Here is a 21450-nt window from a genome sequence, read left to right as displayed (position 1 = left end):
TCAATCTGTGGACATGCGGTGTCCTTCTACTGACTTGGATCTTTCATTTTTTTAAAGAATGTTTTACAGTTTTCAGAGTGTATACTTTTACTTGTTTTGTTAAACTTATTGCCAGATATTTTATTATTTTGATGTTGTAAATATCATTGTTTTCTTAATATCATTTCAGTTTGTTTACTGTTATTGTGTAGAAATACAGTTGACTTTTTAATGTGGTTCTTATGTCCTGTAACCTCACCTAACTCATTTATTAGTTCTATTTTTATAGATTTTTTTAAAAAAGATTTTCTATATATAAGATCATATCATCTGCACACAGAGGAAGTTTTATGTTTTCCTTTTCAATCTGTTTGTCTTTTCTATAATTTCCATTCCCAATTTCCCTGGCTAGAAATTGTAGTACGACGTTGAACAGAGGCGACAAGAGCAGAGATCCTTGCCTTGTTCTTGATTGTAGGGAGAAAGTATTCAATCTTTTTACTGTAATGTCATTTTCTAACATAATATCACTAAGTATGATGTTAGCTGTTTTTTTGTAGATGCCCGTTAATCAGCTTGAGAAAGTTCCTTTCCATTTCCAGTTCATTGAGAGTTTTTTAAATCATGAAAGGATGTAGGATTTTGTCAAATGCTTTTTCTGCATCTGTTACGCGATTTTTGTCCTTTATTAACATGGTGTATTAATGAAATGTGAGAAGTGTGGAGGAATCAAACTGTTACAGCATTTTGCTAGGAGGGTCTTTCATAATTACTATAAATATCATCTCTTGGAAAATTGTTTTTGGGGAGATATTGTTACATCCATTCAAAGTTTAAGAAAACATTGCATTAAAAGAAAATACTACAGAAAGTAGTTTCTTTTCTTTGAGAACTCTTTTCTAGTTAGGTCACCTGAGGTAACCAAAACTTGAATTTAATTAATCAAGCAATGCTCTAGCTTCTGTCCCAGACTCTCTCTTTTATCTTCACCAAGGTTTAAAAAAATAAAAGTCGTGTTGACATGGATCTGGGCACGTATCTCTACATTTCACCCCCCTGTAGAATGTAGACATTAACATGAAGTGCTAGTTTCAGCTTTCTTAGGGCATGTGTCTCCATTTAGTTCTTTGGTCATTTAATCACCCGTTATTCATTCAAATGTTTGTTGAATTTCCCCTATTTGCAGCTTTAGTAACTCTTCCCATGTCTAAATGCAATTTTCACTTCCTGATGCTAACGCACATAACATATGCTATTATAATTGTTTATAAAACATCGATACAATAGACTGCATCTCCTAAAATAAGAACTGTCTGATTCTTTATATCCCTAGATTGTTATACAGGTGCTCAAAGGTGTTTGTGAGAATGAATGAACAAATGAGTGGGTGAATTAAAAAATGCAAAACAATAGGAGTGGCCCTGTGTGACATGAAAAGGTATTCTTCATGGTCTCCCAGTGATATGACTTCAACCTGGGCAATGAAATGGCAGGTATGACGACAGACACTGATATTTACCTATATCCATCAGCCATATCCCCTTTTCCCTGCTAACAGAATTCCAAATTTGTTTTCAGGTTGTGAGTGGTAACCCCTTGATTTCCAGGAAGACTGGCTGCTCCCCAGGAATGAGTTAGAATTGGTCCAGTCACAACCACCTCACTTTTCTTTGCTGGTGATTGGCCCAGAAGTAAACATGTGATCCATTTTGAGCCAATTAGGCAGGAAGGCAGTCTTCAAGGAAGTTAGCTTTTTCCATATAAAATATGAGAGACATCTGAAGATAAAACCTTTTGACTCACGCCCTTTCCCTGTTGCTTGGAGAGTCTACCATGATAGTGGTGAAAGAGAGCCATGGTCTCAGTCCTTGTGGGGATTATAGTCTTGTTCTAAAGACAGAAAATGGACAATGAATATGAACAGAAATAGGAAATATACACAGAGGGAAGACAAATCACGGTTGTTTCATGGAGAGAGATAGGTTGGGAGGAAAGTTGTCTTTTTAAGCCAAGAACAGAAAATATCTGTGGAAACAATATTCCAGTGAGTGAAGAGGTCATTCTAGAAACGTGAGTATGGCCATTGTAGGTGGAGGAGGGAGAGTCAGGGTAAGCTTGGGAAAGGGGTGGGAAATGAGGGAGCAGAAAAGGCAAGAACAAATGATGAAGTGAGTTAAAGGCCTTTACAAAGAATTTGAATATTTTTGCTTAAATGTGATGGGAGCCACTGGAGGGTTTTAACCTGGGGACTTATTTCTATAAAAATGTTAATGCAAACTAAGCTTTTGATTAATTACCGTGAAATGTAAAGACCTTGAGTTGAAAGAGATTAATCTAAGTAAGAAAGACCTAATTTACTAGCAATCCTAGGCTTGCTTATTTCTTTATTTACTTAATGGCATTTTCTATTAATCTTATTTGATAATTTGGGTATTTAAAAATGTTTGGTTTTATTTTTCACTGTGATAGCATTCTTTTAAAGCCATTGACAGACTGTTATAGGCTTTATGAGAGAAATGGATTTAACAGATGTTTTCCCCCAGAGTCAATAGGTTTTGACAACTCACTGGGTGTGAAAATGAAGGAAAAAGTAATGTAAAGACTACATTGTGTCTTCAGGACTGCCCTCTGTTGTAGTATCTTCCAGTTTTACTGCTATTAAGCTCTTATCACAGTTTTTGTTCCCTAGACAGTGAGTTCTTTTAGGCAAAGGTCTATGCCTTCCTGCTACTGCTACTGCTAAGTCACTTCAGTCGTGTCCGACTCTGTGTGACCCCATAGACGGCAGCCCACCAGGCTCCACCGTCCCTGGGATTCTCCAGGCAAGAACATTGGAGTGGGTTGCCATTTCCTTCTCCAAAGCATGCAAGTGAAAAGTGAAAGTGAAGTCGTTCAGTCGTGTCTGACTCTTCGAGACCCCATGGACTGCAGCCTACCAGGCTCCTCTGTCCATGGGATTTTCCAGGCAAGAGTACTGGAGTGGGGTGCCATTGCCTTCTCCCTATGCCTTCCTAGGACTCCCTCAAAGCAGCATGGTGCCTCATGAGAAGGAAATACTCACACGTTGGGTTGATTAATTAACCAAGTCAAGAATAGGTTACAGTTATGTTGTAGTTCTTAAACCATGCAAAGGGCCCTCCGCATCTGTCTTTCTCTTTCTTTTGCTTCTGCTTCTCTCTGCGTGCCCACTTAATTAGCCCCACATCAACTTTTCCAAATGGTGAAAACATGGCTACCAATATCTCCTGGCCTGGGAATCACTTTTTTCTTTTTGGTCCCAACTTATGAAGTCAAGGAAGAGCTCTGAGCACTTGCGTTTGAGTTGGATGGCCACCCTTAGGCCAATCACCATAGTTACCAAAATATGGCCCGTCTGTGTCATGTGCTGCCCCTCCCCGCCCCAACCAAGAAGGTGTGGGCCCTGTTTGAAGATGGGACTCCAGTTTGAACCAGCAGGCTGAAGTTAGAGGATGACCATTTTGAGTAGGACAAACACCACCTTACCTCCCTACCTGCACATGCAACTTCCTCTATCTCTCTGTTGAATGTTTCACAGACATTTCAGATTCAGCATCTTTTCCTCACACTATCCCCAAACCTGATTCTCCACATTACATGGCTCTGCCATATATCCAGTTGTTCAAAGAAACTACCTAGGAATAATCCTTGACTTCATCTTCTCTCTCTCACTCGCTCTTTATTTCTGAGTCAGCCATAATGTTTTGCTCTGTTTCTTGCTGCCATCACATTGTTTACGCCAACATTACTTCTCTCCTGAAGGAGTTACTCTACCAGTATGCCAGTATCTACTTTTGCAGGCAGTCAGTCCATTCTCTGCACTTGCATTGTCCAATATGGTAGCCACAGGCCACGTTTGGCTATTACATTTACAATTAAGATAAAACACATTTAATAGTTCCTCAGTTGCACTAGCCATATTTCAGATACTCAAACAAGAGCCCCTTGTGGTAGATCGGGGCTACCGTGTTGAGGCTGCCATGAAGGATCCAGCTGGAGACGTAGCAGGTCTCAGCTGCAGGGGGAGCACTCAAAAATGTGATGATATACAAAGCTTGCTTTACCCAAGCTTACAGGACGCTTGTAAGACTCCTTCCTGCATCTTCCCAGTCTCAATGGTGTCCTCCTTTTCTGTAACATAGCATGTTCTTCTTACCTCAGGGTTTCATGAACACTTGGCCTACACTTCCTCATCCTTCTAGCCCTCTTTCTACTAGGAGGCCAATGGGCACAGTTTGGCCACTTAAAGTCCAACATCCCAGGAAACCCCTGAGACCCAGGCAAGCCAGAACAGACATCCTATCTATTTTTAACATGGCCACCTATTAATTATCCTACTGGTCTCAGCTACAGCATCCTCCTGCAAAGCCTCCTTGGCTTTGCTACTCAAAATGCAGTCCCTAGACTAATATGTGGTCCCTAGACTACTACCCTTATCCTACTTAACTGTGACTCAATGGGTTAACAAAATGCGGAGGTGATTCAGATGAACATTAATGTTGAAAAGCTTCAGCGAATCTGTCCTACCTTTCAAACCAGACCGTATACAACTGTCTTATTATTTATCTCCTAACTAGAAGCTTGTACCTTTGAACCACCTGCCTCCAATTCCCCCTCATAAGTCAGTCTTTAAAAAAAAAATTCATTTATTTTTTCTTTATTTGGCTGCACCAGGTCTCAGTTGCAGCATGCTGGATATTCAGTTGCAGCAGGCAAACTCTTAGTTGTGGCGTGTGGGATCTAGTTCCTTGCCAAGGGATCAAACCTGGGCCCCCTGCACTGGGAGCTCAGAGTCTCAGCCACTGGACCACCAGGAAAGTCCCCTGAGTCAAACGCTTATCTCTACATCATTCTAGGTCCCTTGATTCTAATCACTGGTTTTCCCTGGTATATTCCTCAAAGGGAACTTGAGGTGAAACCCACTTACCAAAGAGAAGTGAACACAATATATATTCACAACACTGTGTTCTCCCTTTTGCAGCATTCATCCCAATTGTGTTATTAATTCATTAAGTATTTAATTATGCTTTTAATATTTGTCTTTCCCACTAGACTTTAGAGGCTGGGTCTTCCTTGTTCACTATAATCTTTTGTGCCTAAAGCTGTACTTGGCAAATAGCAGGCACTTATTAAACATTTTGGAAAAAATGACCTAATGAACTCCTTTTATATCAGTTAATATTAATACCTCCTACTGAAAAGCTATTTACCAAGCATCTTACTATAAATTCCCATTTTATTCTCTAAAACCATGAGAAGTAGAATAGACATTTTTATTAATATTTTCTTTTAAGCCTGATCGGGTGGTTCTCATATCCCAAGCTCTTTGCTAGGACCCGGGATACAAGATGTATGAGGTGGTGCTTCTCAGACTTCAGTGTGTATTCAGATCATCTGGGAACCTTTCCCCTCCCGAGTTCTTTGATCTTCTTTACGATCATCACCCTGAGCTCTTTCTCAGACAGGCTGCCTGTCTTCACTTAGTTCCTCTACTGGGCTTTTACCTTGCCCCTTCATCTAGAACATTTCCTGTGCCACCTCATATTGTCTAAGTTGCTGTTTGTATTTTTATGTATGTGGTAGGTTAGATCCCTATCTCAGCCTTGGAGAAGTGGCCTCTGTAGGAGGTATCCTATGCCATCCTAGCAGGGCGGGCCCCTGTCATCACCCAATCTATATACTCTAGGGGTTCCCCTTAAGAGGCTGCAGGGGGTCCTTCTATTGTGGCAGGCTGGCTATGTGGGTGGTCTGGTGGGCTTGGCTGGCCTTTAGTCCAGTTGGTTGCCAGGCCCTGCCTTGTGTAGATGCTGCTGGCTGCTGTTTAGCGGAGCCTGGTCATGAGGTGGCTCGCTGTGGGATCCTTAGGGGGCCCCGGGGCTAGTGGCTGGCTCACTGGTGGGCAGAGTCAGGAATGGCAGGTGAAGCCAGGTCCTGCGGTTAGTGGCTGATTATTAGCAGGAAGAGCTGATTCCTGAAGTCTGGCTGCAGGGCCCAGGGATCCCAGAGCTCATTTCAGATTGTCGGTGGTGGGAGGGGCCGGTTTCTGATACAGTTGGTTATGGGGTCTGAGGTGTCCTGAAGGTTGTGTTTTCCTGCCAGTGAAAGAGCCAGGGTCTTGCTGGTCCCAGGGCAGGGATCTGTGACTACACTTTGAGAAGAAAGGTCTAGGTTAGTGCTTCTCACCCTTACTGCACGCTGGAATTCCCTGGCTTAGTATTAAGCTGTACATCTAATTGTTTACCAGATATCCCAGTATTAAGCTTTCGTATTATTGCTACCTCTGTCCCTTGCTCAGAGACTTTGATTTACTTGGGTTGGGATGTTCGGAAACTTCCCAGGTGGGACTTCCCTCATGGTCCAGTGGTTAAGAATCCACCTGCCAATGCAGGGGGCATGGGTTCCATCCCTGGTCCAGGAAGATCCCTCACGCCTAGAGGCAACTAAGTCTGTGCACCAAAGCTACTTAGCCTGTGTGGCAACCAGAGAAAGCCAGAGTCACAGCAAAGACCCAGTGTGGCCAAAAAAAAAATTATCAGGTGATTCTAATGTTTGACCAACTGGTCCAGGACAGTGGTTTTGAAACCCCAGTGTGCAACAGACTGACTCCCTGGAGGACTTGTTAAAACATATATCACCTGGGCCAACCCCAGAGTGTCTAATTCAGTACATCTGGGGTAGGACCTGGGAATTTGCATTTCTAAAATGTTCTCAGGTGATGCCGACATTGGTCTGGGTTAATACACATAATAAGAAACAGAAGTCTACAAGCAACACAGGCATATACATAGAAGAGTTGCAGTAAAATGTTGGACGTTTTAACAGTGGAACCATGTACAGTGGTAACAAGAGAGAGAAACCAGGTTCAGAAAGGGTTTCATGGAGGAGGTGATGTCTGAGTTGGGATGAGAAGGACAAAGAGGATGGGGAGAAGTGGTGGAAGAAACAATTTCAGCCAGAAAAAACATATATAAAGATATGCTGAGATGAAAGGCCAGGGGTACCTTTGGGGGACTCCATGAAGTTTGAGATTGTGAGAATATATAAACTCAGAACAAGGTAGTCACTGTAGGACAGATTTGAGCAGTAGGCTGGGACTAAGGCATGAGGGGAGTTCTATACTATTCTTAGACTTTATTCTCAAAGCCATCGAAGGGGTAAGATCAACCTGATTATGATGAGGGTGGGTCTAAGAAACAACAGATGGATGTAGAAGCAATGGGAACAACTCTGGGTGGAGACACAGAAGGCACAAACTGGGTAGCAGGAGCCCATGAGACTACAGAGGGAAGGACCTCAGCCTGTGAAGTTGGAATTATGTTGATGGCATCACCTGCTTGATGATGGCAAGTTGCTCCAGGCTGTCAGCTGGGAGCTCGGCTGGGGGCTTGAACATTGGCTAACACCTCTCTCTCACCCCAGTCCAGTTTTCCTCCATAGGTGGTCGAAGCTTTGTTTTGTTTCTTGATGGGTTAGCTGATTGTAAGTTATAAGAAAAATTCTTTGATCTTCCACTGTTCTCAAGGAGGTGTATGCCCTGCACGTTGCTCCCTGAGTTGAGGCCCAGCACAGACTGGGCTTTTGAAGCTCTTGAGTGCTGATGTACTTTGCCTTCTTGAGAACCATAGATTTGCTTGAACACTGACTGCCTAGTGGGTTTGGTGCTCCAGCTGACCTTGGGTGGACTCTTGGTGGTCCGGTCAGGGGATGTTGGCTCAATTGACCAAACTGACCGTGGCACTGGATAAACAAGGAGGAAAGTATTTAGGGGTGGGGTGGAGATGGGGACAGAGGTGGAGGTAAGGATCTGTGTAAGCTGGGGATATCTGGTAAGCAATTTAGACGAACAGCTCCATAGCTCAGAAGAGGGGAGTCCAGGCAGATGGTAATTTAAATAATGGGAGTGATCAGGTTATGCAGAGGGTGTACAGAGTGAAAAGACCCAGGGAGAGGTTCGTTAAAGCCATGTTCCAGATAATATCATTGGATGAAAAATACTCCCGAACCTTGAGGCCTAAAGGGACAATGGTTATTTATTTGCTCACAAATTTCCAGCGAGATGTAGAGAATTTCTTAAATCTAAGCAGGAATCACTGGGGATCTCTATCCCATGTATTTACAGATGAGGCAACATGACTGGAGGAGAGAAGTCACTTCCTAGATGGATCTGGGGCATTTTATTTATTTAAAAATTATTGAATGTTACAGTATGATTTACCCTGTTGTGTTAGTTTCAGGTGTACAATGAAGTGATTTAGTTATATGTATATATACATCTATTATTTTTCAGGTTCTTATCCCATTTAGGTGATTACAGAGTGGAATTCCCTGTGCTGCACATTAAGTAGGTCCTTGTTGATTATCTATTATATATATAGTAGTGTGTGGTGTGCCTGTTAATCTTGAATTCCTAATTTATCCCTCCCCCACCCCTATCTTTCTCCTTTGGTAACCATAAGTTTGTTTTCTATGTCTGTAAATCTTTTTCTATTCTGTAAATAAGTTCATTTGTATTATTATTATTTTTTTTAGGTTCTATATATGTGATATCCTATGATACTTGTCTTTGGCTTACTTCATTTAATATGATAATCTCCAGGTCCATCCATGTTGCTGCAAATGGCATTATTTCATTGTTTTTTTATGGTTGTGTAATATTTCATTGTGGTAAAGAACCTGCCTGCCAATGCAGGAGATATAAGAGACGCAGGTTCAATCCCTGAGTTGGGAAGATCCCCTGGAGAAGGGCATGGCAACCCACCCCAGTATTCTTGCCTGGAGAATCCCGTGGACAGAAGAGCCTGGTGGGCTAGAGTCCATAGGCTTGCACAGACTCAGACATGACTGAAGCAACTTAGCACAGCAGACAATATTCCATCGTATACATGTACCACATCTTCTTTATCCATCAACCTGTCGGTGGACATTCAGGTTGCTTCCATGCCCTGGCTATTGTAAATAGTTCCCCAGTGAACAGTGGGGTTGCTGTATCTTTTCAAATTAGGTTTTCCTCTGGTTATATGCCCAGGAGTGGGATTGCTAGATCATATGGTAGCTCTGTTTTTAGTTTTTTAAGGAGCCCCTGTGCTGTTCTCCACCGTGGCTGCGCCCATTTACATTCCCACCAGCAGTGTAGGAGGGGGTCGATCTGGGGCATGTGGAAGTACAGTTCGCATCATCTATCTGGCAAGTTGCTCCAGGCTGTCAACTGGGAGCTCGGCTGGGGGCTGTGGACCAACACCTTCAATTCCTGTTCATCATGGGCTCTTGCTGGATGTGTGGGCTTCTTCCCAGTAGCATGACTGGGTTCCAAGAGGGAGCATCCCGAAAGAACCAGGGATAAATTGTATTGCCTTTCACAACCTTCTCTCAGAAGTGACAGCATCTCTTCCTCAGTGGTCCCAAGGTCCACCCACGCTGAGTGAATGCAGGCCCCGCCTCTCAATGGGATGAGAGTTGAAGCCCCACAGTGAGAAGGGCTGGGGAATGGGCTGTTATTGGGCCGTCTTTGGAGTATAGGTCTGCCACACGTGCTACTTCTGGGGGAAGCCTGGGGAGAGGACTGGCCCAGGTGCCCTGACTGCACATCTGGGGCGCCCGCCTGTCTGTTGCTCAGGCTCCTGAAAGGGTGATCTATCAGGCAGCAGCACCAGCGTCACCTGGGATGAGTCTGAACTGCAGAATCCCAGCCCTGCCCCAGGGCCTATGGTCTAATAAGATGCCCAGGAAATGCATCTGCACAAAAGATTTAAGAAATATCTCTCTACGCTGTGCTGGCTCATCTGGCTGCTGCTGCCTAGGGCCTCATCCCAGTTCCCAAGTGCCGCGTGAATTTCACATCATGCCTCCTTCCAAGCCTCCTACACAAGATGTGTCAGAGCCATGGTCCACGGAGACATCTTAGGGGCAGGTACAAGGGTTTCTGGAGCGGTGTGTGCTTGCTTCCTCTCATGCTAATCCCTGGCCGGGCTTTCAGCGAGAGCATTTTCAATATCCTTCTCCGGCAACAGGCTAGTCCCAGCTGACTGGCAGACGGGCACTTGGAGAGAGAGGGCTGCTCAGTTCATTACCTTCCTGCTCATCAGCGCAGCCGGGCTTGCCGGAAACAGGACATACTTGAAGCCCCTTCGGGAGTCCCATTAACGCTATGGGCCAGGACGCAGGCCCTTATGCCTTCTGCTCCTGGCAACAGATGAAAAAAGTAGCTTCTGCTGTCATTTCTTAGGATCCTGTATGTGCAAGGGACATGAAGATGACTCTTTTAGAAAAAAGAAAAACCCGTAAGCCTTCTGCCTGCTAATATGCAAAGGTCAGTGGCCAATTATGCCCTCAATGGCCTGAAGACGGATGCTACTCAATTGAGCATCTCAGTCTCTGGGGTCGTTGGCTCATCAAAGACTCGTGAACTCTGATGCTGTGCCAGGCACCAGGGATGCAGCAGGGGAACAGGCCACTCCTTGCATGGGGCAGGGAAATGTCAAAGCAACAAGCCACGTTTGTGTACACATAGCTATATTTAAACTGGGTAACCAACAAGGACCTACTCTATAGCAGAGGGAACTCTGCTCAATGTTATGTGGCAGCCACAGATCAGGGGGAGTTTGAGGGGAATGGGTACATGTATATGTATGGCTGAGTCACTCTGCTGTACCCCGGAAGCTATCTCAGCGTTGTTAGTTGACTATATTCCAATACAAAATAAAAAGTTAAAGCTACGTATTTGGGTTATGAGTCAGATTTTTGGTATTCAGTCTTGCTAGCCTTGTCTAAGCCCCACTTCTTCACATTCAGAGTCATGGCCCCAGGCTCTGCAGCTGTGCTCTTGTGAGGGATGAGGCTGGCAGACCCTGGGGTTTATGTGTTTTGGCTTCTGGAGTGAGGGCCCAAGTGACCCAGCCTCGCCACTGCCTGCATCACTGCTAATGCTGGAAAGATGAGTGCCTGCCAAGGGGACGGTCCCCTTGCTGGCCTGAAGCCAGGGGTTGCTACCACACATCCATAATTCATACTCCTGCAGCCCTTGGTGCCTCTCAGAATCCATATATTTGGGCAAAATGCTCCTGGAACACCTGAATAACCCTCAATACCAAGGACAGTTTGATGGACATAAGGGTTGGTGCTCCAAGACTTGGGCTGGCAACCTGTGTTCCCAAGGCTGGTCACCCCCTCAGCACAGTCACCTCAAGCTGCTTCTCCAAGTTCATTTGGGGACCTTGTTAAAAACAAACTGTGGCAAGAGGGCCTTCTGGGGTGGGGTTGCAGATTTGGCACATATCATGCTTCCAGGAGGCCGTATCTGTTGGCCCAAGGACCATACTTGGACTCACATGGATCTCAAAGAGAGGCTGCAAACTACCATTCTCGTAAATTTCATGACACACAGCCACATGTGCTGACCTGCCCACCATCTGGCTGCTTTCAGGCCTCAATGGCAGAGCTGGGTAGCCAGGGCAGAGATTTTCTGGGCCACAAAACTTGAAATATTTACTGTCCACCTTTATGGGAAAGGTTTGTAGACCCCCTGGCACTCAATCAAAGTGCTCTATTCACCTGGGAAATTCTCAGTCCCACTGATGGGGGCCCCACCCCCAGCAAGTCTGCATTAACTGCTCCCAGTGCAGTGTGGGCAATGTGATGTCTAAAGGCTCCCGGGCGGCGCACATGGGCTGCAGGTCCCTGGGGGGTTAATTGGAGCCCCATTCGGTGCCCTTGCCTCCCTCCTTCCTCTGCCCCCATTTGGCCACGTGACTTTCATTTTTAGAGTTGGCGTTTGCAGCTGATTCTTACAGCTGCTTTGGGAGCAGATTTTGATAAGAAACTTAGGATGCACAGCTGAGTACCGTGGTCCCCCTGCCCCCAGCATATTTATATGCAAATAACCAAGAGCCTTGTTTATGAGGCTGCCTCTAAAACTGCAACGGAATTGAGAGATCTTTTTATGTTGCTTAACCTTCTGATTTTTCCCTTTGCGTTGCTGGGCACATTGCTACTCGTCTTTCATTTTCCCTCTTGCAGCCTCCAGCCCACAGGCAGCCTTTTGCTGCCTACTTATTAATCAAAGCAGATTAAGTCTCATTTTCTTATAGCTGCATTTGCTGGCAGAGGTTGGTATTTAGTGCTTGCCAGTTTCCATAGGAAAGGGCTCATCCTTCTGTGTAGCAATAAAATAAATTTTTCATAAAAACATCTTGCAAACCGAGAGGGGAAGCACATATTTGTCCGAGGTTGGAGATTATTTGAGACTTGCCACCTGATGGCTTTCTGTTTCCCCAGGGGTAGTGAGGATTTTGTAACTATCATTGCCTTTCTCAGTATGGATGTCTTCCAGAAGGAAGACTCAGATTCTTCTAGAGAAATATCTTTCTGTTACTGAACAGAACTTGTGTCCACAGCAAAGACAATCTATTGACACTGCGTTATGGTGAGAGAAAGTACAGCATTTATTGCAAAAACAAAACAAAAACAAAACACAAAAAAACCACACACAAGAAAGAAGTATGGGCAGCTGATGTTCAAAAGATCTGAACTCCCCAATGGCTTTCAGAGAGGATCACAAGACATGTGATCAAATTGTGCACGGTTCTCTGACCGGTTGATACAGAGGTAATACAGCAATGTTTCAGGAACCTCTAATCTCCGGTGGCCTCAGCCTGCAGCAGCTTGAAGCAGGACTTGGGTTCCCAGGCAGAGAGGTTGAGGTCGGGTTGTGGTGAGAGCACTGAATCCTAGCCACTAGACCAGTGGTCAGTGACAAGGGGCCCTGGCCCTTCAGCTTGGCAGAAAAGAATTTCCACAAAGATGGAAAGTCGTGAAGCAAGTAGAGTATTTATTAAGAGGAAAAAAGAGTACAGTAGGTGTGGATAGACATACAGAAGGACTCAGAGAGAGAGAGAGAGTCCCTGAGTTTTGCCTTTGTGGTAGTTTGAATTACTTTTGTGGGGTATTTCTTCTGGATTTCCTTTGGCCATTTTGATTTATGTGGTTCACAGTCTGTATTTGGTATATATCTCAGGATCCTCCCATGTGTGTGCATATACCTCTTAGCCAAGATGGATTCTGCTGCAAAGGCCTGTGGGTAGAGCATCCCTTGACATCTCTCCTCGACCTTCAAGGAGCCTTTCTGTGCATGTGCGGTCGGGAGGTATTCTGACTTGGAAAATGAGAAATATGAGACCTGGGCAGGACCCAGCCTCCTCCCTGCATTGTCTTGCTGTTCTCATCTTGGAGTTTCTGTCCACAGGGCAAGGATCTCCAGTCGCTTTACCCTGGGGAGGGCTGCATCAGTGTCCTTCCTTGCCTCCATTCTCAACCTTCTAGTCCCATCCAGTCTGGGGTCTACATGCTGGTGGTTAGCCTGCACTTCACCTCTTCCACCTGAGTGAGGGGCTGGGTTTGGCATCTGCAAAACCAATCAAGGACGTGGCTCAGGATATTATCTATGGCCCTAAAGGAGGAACTAAAAGTTCTTGATTTTGTTTCATGGCTCAGCTATTACTCATGTATCTTTCTCGACTGTTTTCCTTTGTTTCTGCTTTTTCTCACCTCTGAATTTGCTCTTTGGAACTTAGGGGGAAGGCCCAGAAGACTACAGTCTCTCTCTAAACAAGAGGCAGGAGACCTGGGGAGATTTGTCCCCAGGAAGGCCCTGCAGGGTCCAGCTCAGTTTCATTTCAGAGTCTCAAAGGATGCTTCTCTGGTGATGGCACTATCACATTACCCTTATTCCAACCTCATCCCTGATTCTACCCAGAAGAGTTTGCTTTGAGTCTCAGGTGGCAAAGAGACGCTCTAGGGTGAGCATTGCTGATTCAATGAACATGAGTTTAAGCAAGCTCCAGGAATTGCTGATGGACAGGGAAGCCTGGCGTGCTGCAGTCAATGGGGTCACAAATAGTTAGACATGACTGAGCGGCCGAACTGAACTGAGGACGAACTGACACAGCCCCAGAAGGAAGGGGCCTTTCTGTGCCCTTTGAACAGACCAAAGCTTTAAGGCAAAGTCCTCTTTAAGACTTTTAAAATCCAGGGTGTGATTCTCAAGCCTGATTGCACTTTAGAACCATTTAAAGGCTTTTAAAAGTGCCTGTAGCCAGACCCTAGGCCCCCAGATGCTGATGTGTTGGTCTAGGGTGTGGCAGGGGCAATGGTACATTTTTCACATTTTGTTTTGAAATAATTTAGACCTTCAAAAATAAGCAAAAATGTACAAAGGATTCCTGTGTATTCTTACCCAGCTTTTCCAAATGTTTGTAAATTGTGTAACCACGGAACCATGATCAAACCCAGGAAATTATTACTGGTATGTGTTCCACTGATGCGTGATCTGTTCTGCAGACCTGACTCAAATTTCCCCCGTCGTCCCACTCATGTTCTTTTCCAGGATCCCATGTTGCATTTAGTTGTCGTATCAAGAAATCTTAGTCTCCTTTAATCTGGGATAGCTCCTCCATCTTTCTCTTGACCTCAATATCTTGGAAACATAAGTTCAGTTTAGTTCAGTCGCTCAGTCGTGTCTGACTTTTTGCGACCCCATGAATCGCAGCACGCCAGGCCTCCCTGTCCATCACCAACTCCCGGACTTCACTCAAACTCACGTCCATTGAGTCGGTGATGCCACCCAGCCATCATCCTCTGTCGTCCCCTTCTCCTCCTGCCCCCAATCCCTCCCAGCATCAGAGTCTTTGCCAATGAGTCAACTCTTCACATAAGGTGGCTGAAGTACTGGAGTTTCAGCTTTAGCATCATTCCTTCCAAAGAAATCCCAGGGCTGATCTCCTTCAGAATGGACTGGTTGGATCTCCTTGCACTCCAAGGGACTCTCAAGAGTCTTCTCCAACACCACAGTTCAAAAGCATCAATTCTTTGGCGCTCAGCTTTCCTTATAGTCCAACTCTCACATCCATACATGACCACTGGAAAAACCATAGCCTTGACTAGACAGACCTTTGTTGGCAAAGTAATGTCTCTGCTTTTGAATGTGCTATCTAGGTTGGTCATAACTTTTCTTCCAAGGAGTAAGCATCTTTTAATTTCATGGCTGCAATCACCATCTACAGTAACATACTGGCTAGTTATTTTGAAGAATGTCCCTTAATTTAACTTTGGTCAGGGCATGTTGAAAATCTCCTTGGATAATTCTAATGTGTAACTGAGATTGACAGGATCATTATGCTCAGTAAATTGCCCCTTAGGATCATGATAAAACCATGGGGATGAGGACTGGGGAAGAGAGTGAGGGCCAACAGGACCTGGATTTTTTTTTTTTTAATATTTATAAATTAAAAATTTTGTTTTTGTTTTTAACTTATTCTTAATTGGAGGATAATTGCTTTACAAATATTCTGTCAATTTCTTCCATATATCCACATGAATCAGCCATAGGTATAGGTATATCCCCTCCCTGTTGAACACCCCTCCCATAAAATATTAAAAAAAAAAATATTTGTTTTTATTTATGGATCTCACATGTATGGCTGTGAGAGTTGGACCATAAAGAAGGCTGAAGAATTGATGCTTTTGAGCTGTGGTGTTGGAGAAGACTCTTGAGAGTCCCTTGGACTACAAGAAGATCAAACCAGTCAATCCTAAAGGAAATCAATCCTGAATATGCATTGGAAGGACTGATGCTGAAGCTGAAGCTCCAATGTTTTGGCCACCTGATGTGAAGAGCCAACTCATTAGAAAAGACCCTGATGCTGGGAAAGGTTGAAGGCAGGAGGAGAAGAGGACAACAGAGGATGAGATGATTGGATGGAATCACCTCCTCAATGGACATGAGTTTGAGGAAGCTCCAGGAGATGGTGAAGGACAGGGAAGCCTGGCATGCTGCAGTCTGTGAGGTCGCAAAGAATCAGACATGACTGAGCAACTGATCAAGAAGAAGATTTATTTGGTTGTATTGGGTCTTAGTTGCAGCATGAGGGATCTTAGTTCCTTAACCAGGAATTGAACCCAGGCCCTCTGCCTTGCAAGTGTGGAGTTTTAGCCACTGGACCACCAGGGAAGTCCCTGTATCTCCCTTTATTTGGTCTCTCCCCAGTCCTTTCTCTTAGACCTCTGATATTTCATTCTCTTTTTCCTCTAACATAGTGTTAGTGTTAAGTCACCCAGTCACGTTTGACTCTTTGTGACCTGAAGGACTGTAGCTCATTTGGCTCCTCTGTGCATGGAATTCTCCAGGCAAGAATATTGGAGTAGGCAGCTATTCCCTTCTCTGGGGGATCTTCCTGACCCAGGGATTGTACCCAGGCCTCCTGCAGACTTTACCATCTGAGCCACCAGGGAACCTCTTCTATATGCAAGTCCCAAGTCAAAGGCTTCACTTGGTATCAGCCCAGCTCCCTCAGACTGCATTGACGTCGATTCACTTTCAAAGTTGGATCATGTCCCTTCTTTGCATAATATCCTGCGAATGTCAATGCATCCTGCTCCAAGGCCATCATGATGGGACCTGGCCTTCCCAGGACTCCAAGTTTTCCTTCACCCTCTCCCACTCACTCACGCTGGCAGCTTTCTAGGCTCTTGCCTTTGCTGCGCCTTCCACCGGATACCCTTCCTTCTGATGGCCGCAGGGTCTCTTTCAGGTCTTCACTCTCTGATCCTGCTCATTCCCCCCCACCCCACCCCCATGTTCTTCACATCTCTCCCCCAAACCCCGCCCCCCATGGAGAAGGTCTTCGCCTGTTTTGTTCCCCTTTGTTTCTCTGGAACCTAGAGAAGTGGCCAATTCATAGCAGGGATTTAATACATGAACAAATGCATGAAAGAGTGGTTGAAAATTTTTTTAAAGTAGCTTCATTGCTGACAGAGAAGAGATTTGCATTTATAAGGCTGAGTGTGTTTATCCCAAGGTCTCTCTCTCTTTTACTTGAACAGCTGCCCAGACTCCCATAGTGCAGACTGCTCCTCCAAATGTGACACCTTCCACTTTTCCAGTTCACCTGTCTCTTCTGCACTGGGAAAGATGGCCCGTGAGATGAGTCAGGCAATAATTCCCTCTCCTTTCAGCCAGAGCAGGGAGCAGACTGTCAAATACACATACTTTCTTTTTTTATCCTTGTCACAGAAGCTGTAAAGAAAGTTTGGGTACCTGATGTGACCCTGGAAAAATCTTACTGTGGTGGCATCTGCAAGTTAGATTCTCGGCTGGTGTCAAAGGAAGGAAGGAAGGAAACCAGATACCTTCTTCTTGGGAGAAATCCCACCCAGTGCCAAATGGTTTACTGTCTTGGATCTCAAAGATGCATTTTTTTGCATACCACTGGCTAAAGAATCCCAATACCTTTTTGCCTATGAGTGGGAGGCCCCAGGAGAAAAACACCAACAGATGACTTGGACAGTATTACCTCAGGGGTTCAGAGATAGCCCCCACCTGTTTGGACAGGCCCTTAGCCAGGACCTCCTAGATCTGGACCTGGGACCTAATGGGAAAATATTACAATACGTAAATGACCTACTAATCTGCTCTCCAGATGAGAAAAGCGCCCAACAACATGCAATTCAGGTTCTAAACTTCTTGGCAGAAAGGGGATATAAAGTCTCCCGTGCTAAGGCACAGATGGTCGAGACAAAGGTCACTTACCTGGGAGTTCAGATTACACACGGGTCCAGGAGGCTGTCCTCTGATTGAGTACAAGGAATCCTCCAGTTGCCCTCCCCCACGACTCGAAAACAGTTGCGAGCTTTCCTGGGGCTAACTGGTTATTGTAGAATCTGGATACCCAATTATGGTCTAGTTGCCCAGCCCTTATATGAAAGCTTAAAGGGACGAGATGATTCAATCCCACTGATGTGGGGAACTCCTCAAAAGGAGGCAGAGGCTACACTAAAACAGGCCTTAACTCAGGCACCTGCCTTGAGGTTGCCAGACCCAGAAAAAGCATTCCAACTTTATGTCCATGAAAGAGAGGGAATAGCCTTGGGAGTGTTAACTCAAAGGTTGGGATCTGAGCCCCAGCCTGTAGCTTACTTATCCAAGAGGCTCGATCCAACTTCCCAAGGTTGGCCCCCCTGCCTTCGAAATCTTGCAGCTATTGCAATCATGATAGAAGATGCTTTAAAACTCTCCTTTGGGGGCAAACTAACTATTTTTACCAGCCACCAAGTAAAACAACTCCTAAATGGGAGAGGCCATTTATGGATGTCTGATCAAAGAATCCTCAGATATCAAGTAATGCTGATGGAAAATCCAGGCCTCACTATATCCCCTTGTGAGGTTCTTAACCCAGCCACCCTCCTGCCTACCCCTGAGGGCTCTCTCCTGTTTCACTCTTGTCTAGAAACCTTGGACCACTGCACAAAACCCCAAGAGGGATTGTCAGAAGATCCTCTGACAAATCCTGAGGAAATCTGGTACACTGATGGAAGCAGCTTTGTCTTGGATAGAAAAAGAAGAGCTGGGTATGCAGTAGTCTCCAATTTTGAGACCACAGAGGCTAAGCCTCTGCCACCAGGTACTTCAGCCCAATTAGCTGAGCTCATAGCCCTGACTCGAGCTTTAGAGCTGGGAAAAGGAAAAAGAATAGCCATTTACACTGACTCCAAGTATGCCTTTCTGGTGCTACATGCACATGCGGCTGTTTGGAAAGAAAGAGGCCACTTGACCACCTGAGGGTCCCCAATCAAATATAGTGATCAGATTCTTTGACTCTTGGAGGCAGTCCATCTGCCCACTGAGGTTTCAGTCTCCCACTGTAAAGGACACCAAAAAGGGAACACGAAAGTGGCACGAGGGAACCAAGCAGCTGATCAGGCAGCTAGGAGAGCAGCATTACAGAACCATGACCTAATAGGGATTGCCACCTTAGTTCCACAGACTAATTTGCCAGAAACTCCTTCATATTCTGAAGGTGAGACTATTAAAGCTAAGAGCGAGGGCTTTCAAGAAGATCATATGGGGTGGTTCCAAAAGGAGGGACTCCTTTTTCTGCCTGGAAACCTCCAATGGTTTCTCCTTACATGGTTAACTTACATTGGTTAACTCCTTACATGCCACTACTCATTTAGGAGAAAAGGCCCTCCAAAGATTACTAGAAAGGTCCTTCAGAGGAACAGGCCTCCAAACAACTATAAGACAGGTGGTCTCCTCTTGTCCCACTTGCCAATTAAACAACCCTCAAGGAGCTCAAAGACCCCAGCTGGCCCAGCCCGTCCAATGACATGGGGCCTACCCAGGAGAGGACTGGCAGATGGACTTCACCCAGATGCTAGTTTCTCAAGGGTATAAATACCTATTAGTTATGATAGATACATTCACAGGATGGATTGAAGGCTTTCCCATCCAGACTGAGAAGGCTGAGGAGGTGGTAAAAAAACTGCTCCATGAAATCATTCCAAGATTTGGTCTGCCCAGGTCATTACAAAGTGACATGGGACATCATTTACTTCTAAGGTCACCCAAGGAGTCTCGAAAGCATTGGGCATTACTTATTATCTCCATTGTGCCTGGAGGCCTCAATCTTCAGGAAAAGTAGAAAGAGCCAATCAATTCTTAAAATCAGCAATAAAAAAGATAACCCAGGAGACCTCCCTGGGATGGAAGGAGGCTTTACCAATAGCTCTCCTCCGCACCCGCATTGCCCCTAAGGAACAGGTTGGTCTTAGTCCTTATGAGATGCTATATGGGAGACCTTTTGTTTATGTCAGTGACCTCTTCCTAGATCCAGAGGTTCAGACCCTCCAGTCTTATACCATGGCCATTGGGCAATTCCAACAGGATATACGCTTGTGGGGTATGAACCAGGACCCAAAAGACTCTAAAGAGTCACCACTATATGCTCCAGGGACTCAAGTCCTAATTGAAGTCTGGAAAGATGGGTCCCCAAAGGCTCAACTCCAGCCCGCATGGAAGGGCCCCTACCCTGTAATACTTTCTACCCCCACAGCAGTCAAGGTACCAGGACATGACTCCTGGATTCACTACTCATGAGTCAAGCCATGGAAGAAAACAGAAGAGGACACTCAATACACCTGTGAGCCCCTGGGAGATCTCAGATACCTATTCAGAACTACCAATGAGTGCCATTCTAATGAATACCCCCAAAATCTGGTTTCTGGGCATAAGATTTCTCGGGATAACTCTAAAGAGCCAACACAGCTTGACAGAGACTGTACTCCAAAATAGACAGGAGATAGATCTTCTGATCCCTGAACAAGGAGGGACTTGAGCCATCCTGGCCATGTGAATTTAAAATTGACCAATGTCCCTCCTAGTCCTTGTTATGCTATATTGATGATGCCTATGATTATTCCATGTACTGTCAATTGTCTAACCTGTTTTGTCTCTGCTCAGGTCAACCAGCTACAGCATGCAGTGCCAGTTCAACAAAGATATAAAACTACAGCTGACCACAGAAAATATCACACACCCTTGGACACTGCTATAAGGACTCTGAGGATTGAGACTAGCAAGAGGGGGAGACCCAATACCCCTCGCTGCTCCAGTTCAGCAGGAAGTAGCCAGAAAGACCTCGACGCCCCTATTCCCAAAGAACTGGGCCTCCCATCTCTTGAGGGGGGAATGTTAGGTAGGTAGAATAGGGAAAAGGAGTCCAAAATGGTGGTGGCTAAAAGACAAGGAAGGTCCGAGGACCAGAGTGAAGACTTCAGGCAGAACAAACAGAACAAACAGCACTCCTGGCTAAGCCCAATTTGCATAGGGCAGGCCCAGGTGGAGGAAAAAACATATAAAAGGAGGAGCCAAAGCGCTTTCTCTGGGACTCTATCTCCCGCGTGCACGCACGCTCTCTCTCTCTCTCTCTCTTTCTCTCTCTCTCTCTCACTGTCCTGCTATCTTCTAAATAAAATAGAGCTGTAACAGTGAAAATAAAAATAAAAAAATAAAAAAAATAACGACCATTATTTCTGTATGCCAATCAAAGTGTGTGTGTGTGTGTAAAATTTGCCTTTACTAAAATCCTAAGTGGTAAATAATTCTCATTTTACAAATATGACATCTGAAGTTTAGATTGTCAGCAGGTCTATGGGGTCGCACAGAGTCGGACACGACTGAAGTGACTTAGTAGTAGTAAACAACAGGGCGGATATGTAAACCCAGGTGTTTTGATGCTTTAATTATCTCCAATATTTAGGTAACTGCCTATAATTAACAAGCTGGATTTAGACAAGGCAGAAGAACTAGAGATCAAATTACCAACATCTGTTGGATCATAGACCAAGCAAGAAAATTACAGAAAAACATCTACTTTTGCTTCATTGACTATTTTAAAGTCTTTGTGGATCACAACAAACTGTGGAAAGTTCTTCAAGAGATGGAAATACCAGACTACTTTACCTGCCTCCTAAGAAACCTGTATGCAGGTCAAGAAGCAACAGTTAGAATCAGACATGGAGCAACAGATTGGTTCAAAATTAGGAAAGGAGTATGTCAAGGCTGTATATTGTCACCCTGTTTATTTAACTTATATGCAGAGTACATCATGAGAAATGCCGGGCTGG

General features: G+C 44.9%; 1 long non-coding RNA gene across 2 annotated transcripts; it reads left to right on the top strand.

Moving 5' to 3' along the window:
- The first annotated feature begins 1581 nt into the window (after positions 1–1581).
- Positions 1582–20814, top strand: LOC129625315 (uncharacterized). 2 transcript variants are annotated; one of them, XR_008701339.1, is made up of 4 exons: positions 7113–7151; positions 8285–8338; positions 18273–18393; positions 20285–20814. It is a non-coding gene; the product is annotated as an uncharacterized LOC129625315 (long non-coding RNA). The 2 variants fall into 2 exon arrangements; XR_008701338.1 differs by lacking the exons at positions 7113–7151; positions 8285–8338 and adding an exon at positions 1582–2023.
- The last annotated feature ends 636 nt before the right edge of the window (positions 20815–21450 follow it).

This window comes from Bubalus kerabau, chromosome 13, assembly GCF_029407905.1.
Source record: "Bubalus kerabau isolate K-KA32 ecotype Philippines breed swamp buffalo chromosome 13, PCC_UOA_SB_1v2, whole genome shotgun sequence".
In the NCBI taxonomy this organism is placed as follows: Eukaryota; Metazoa; Chordata; class Mammalia; order Artiodactyla; family Bovidae; genus Bubalus; species Bubalus kerabau.
This window is presented reverse-complemented; position numbering and strand designations above follow the sequence as displayed.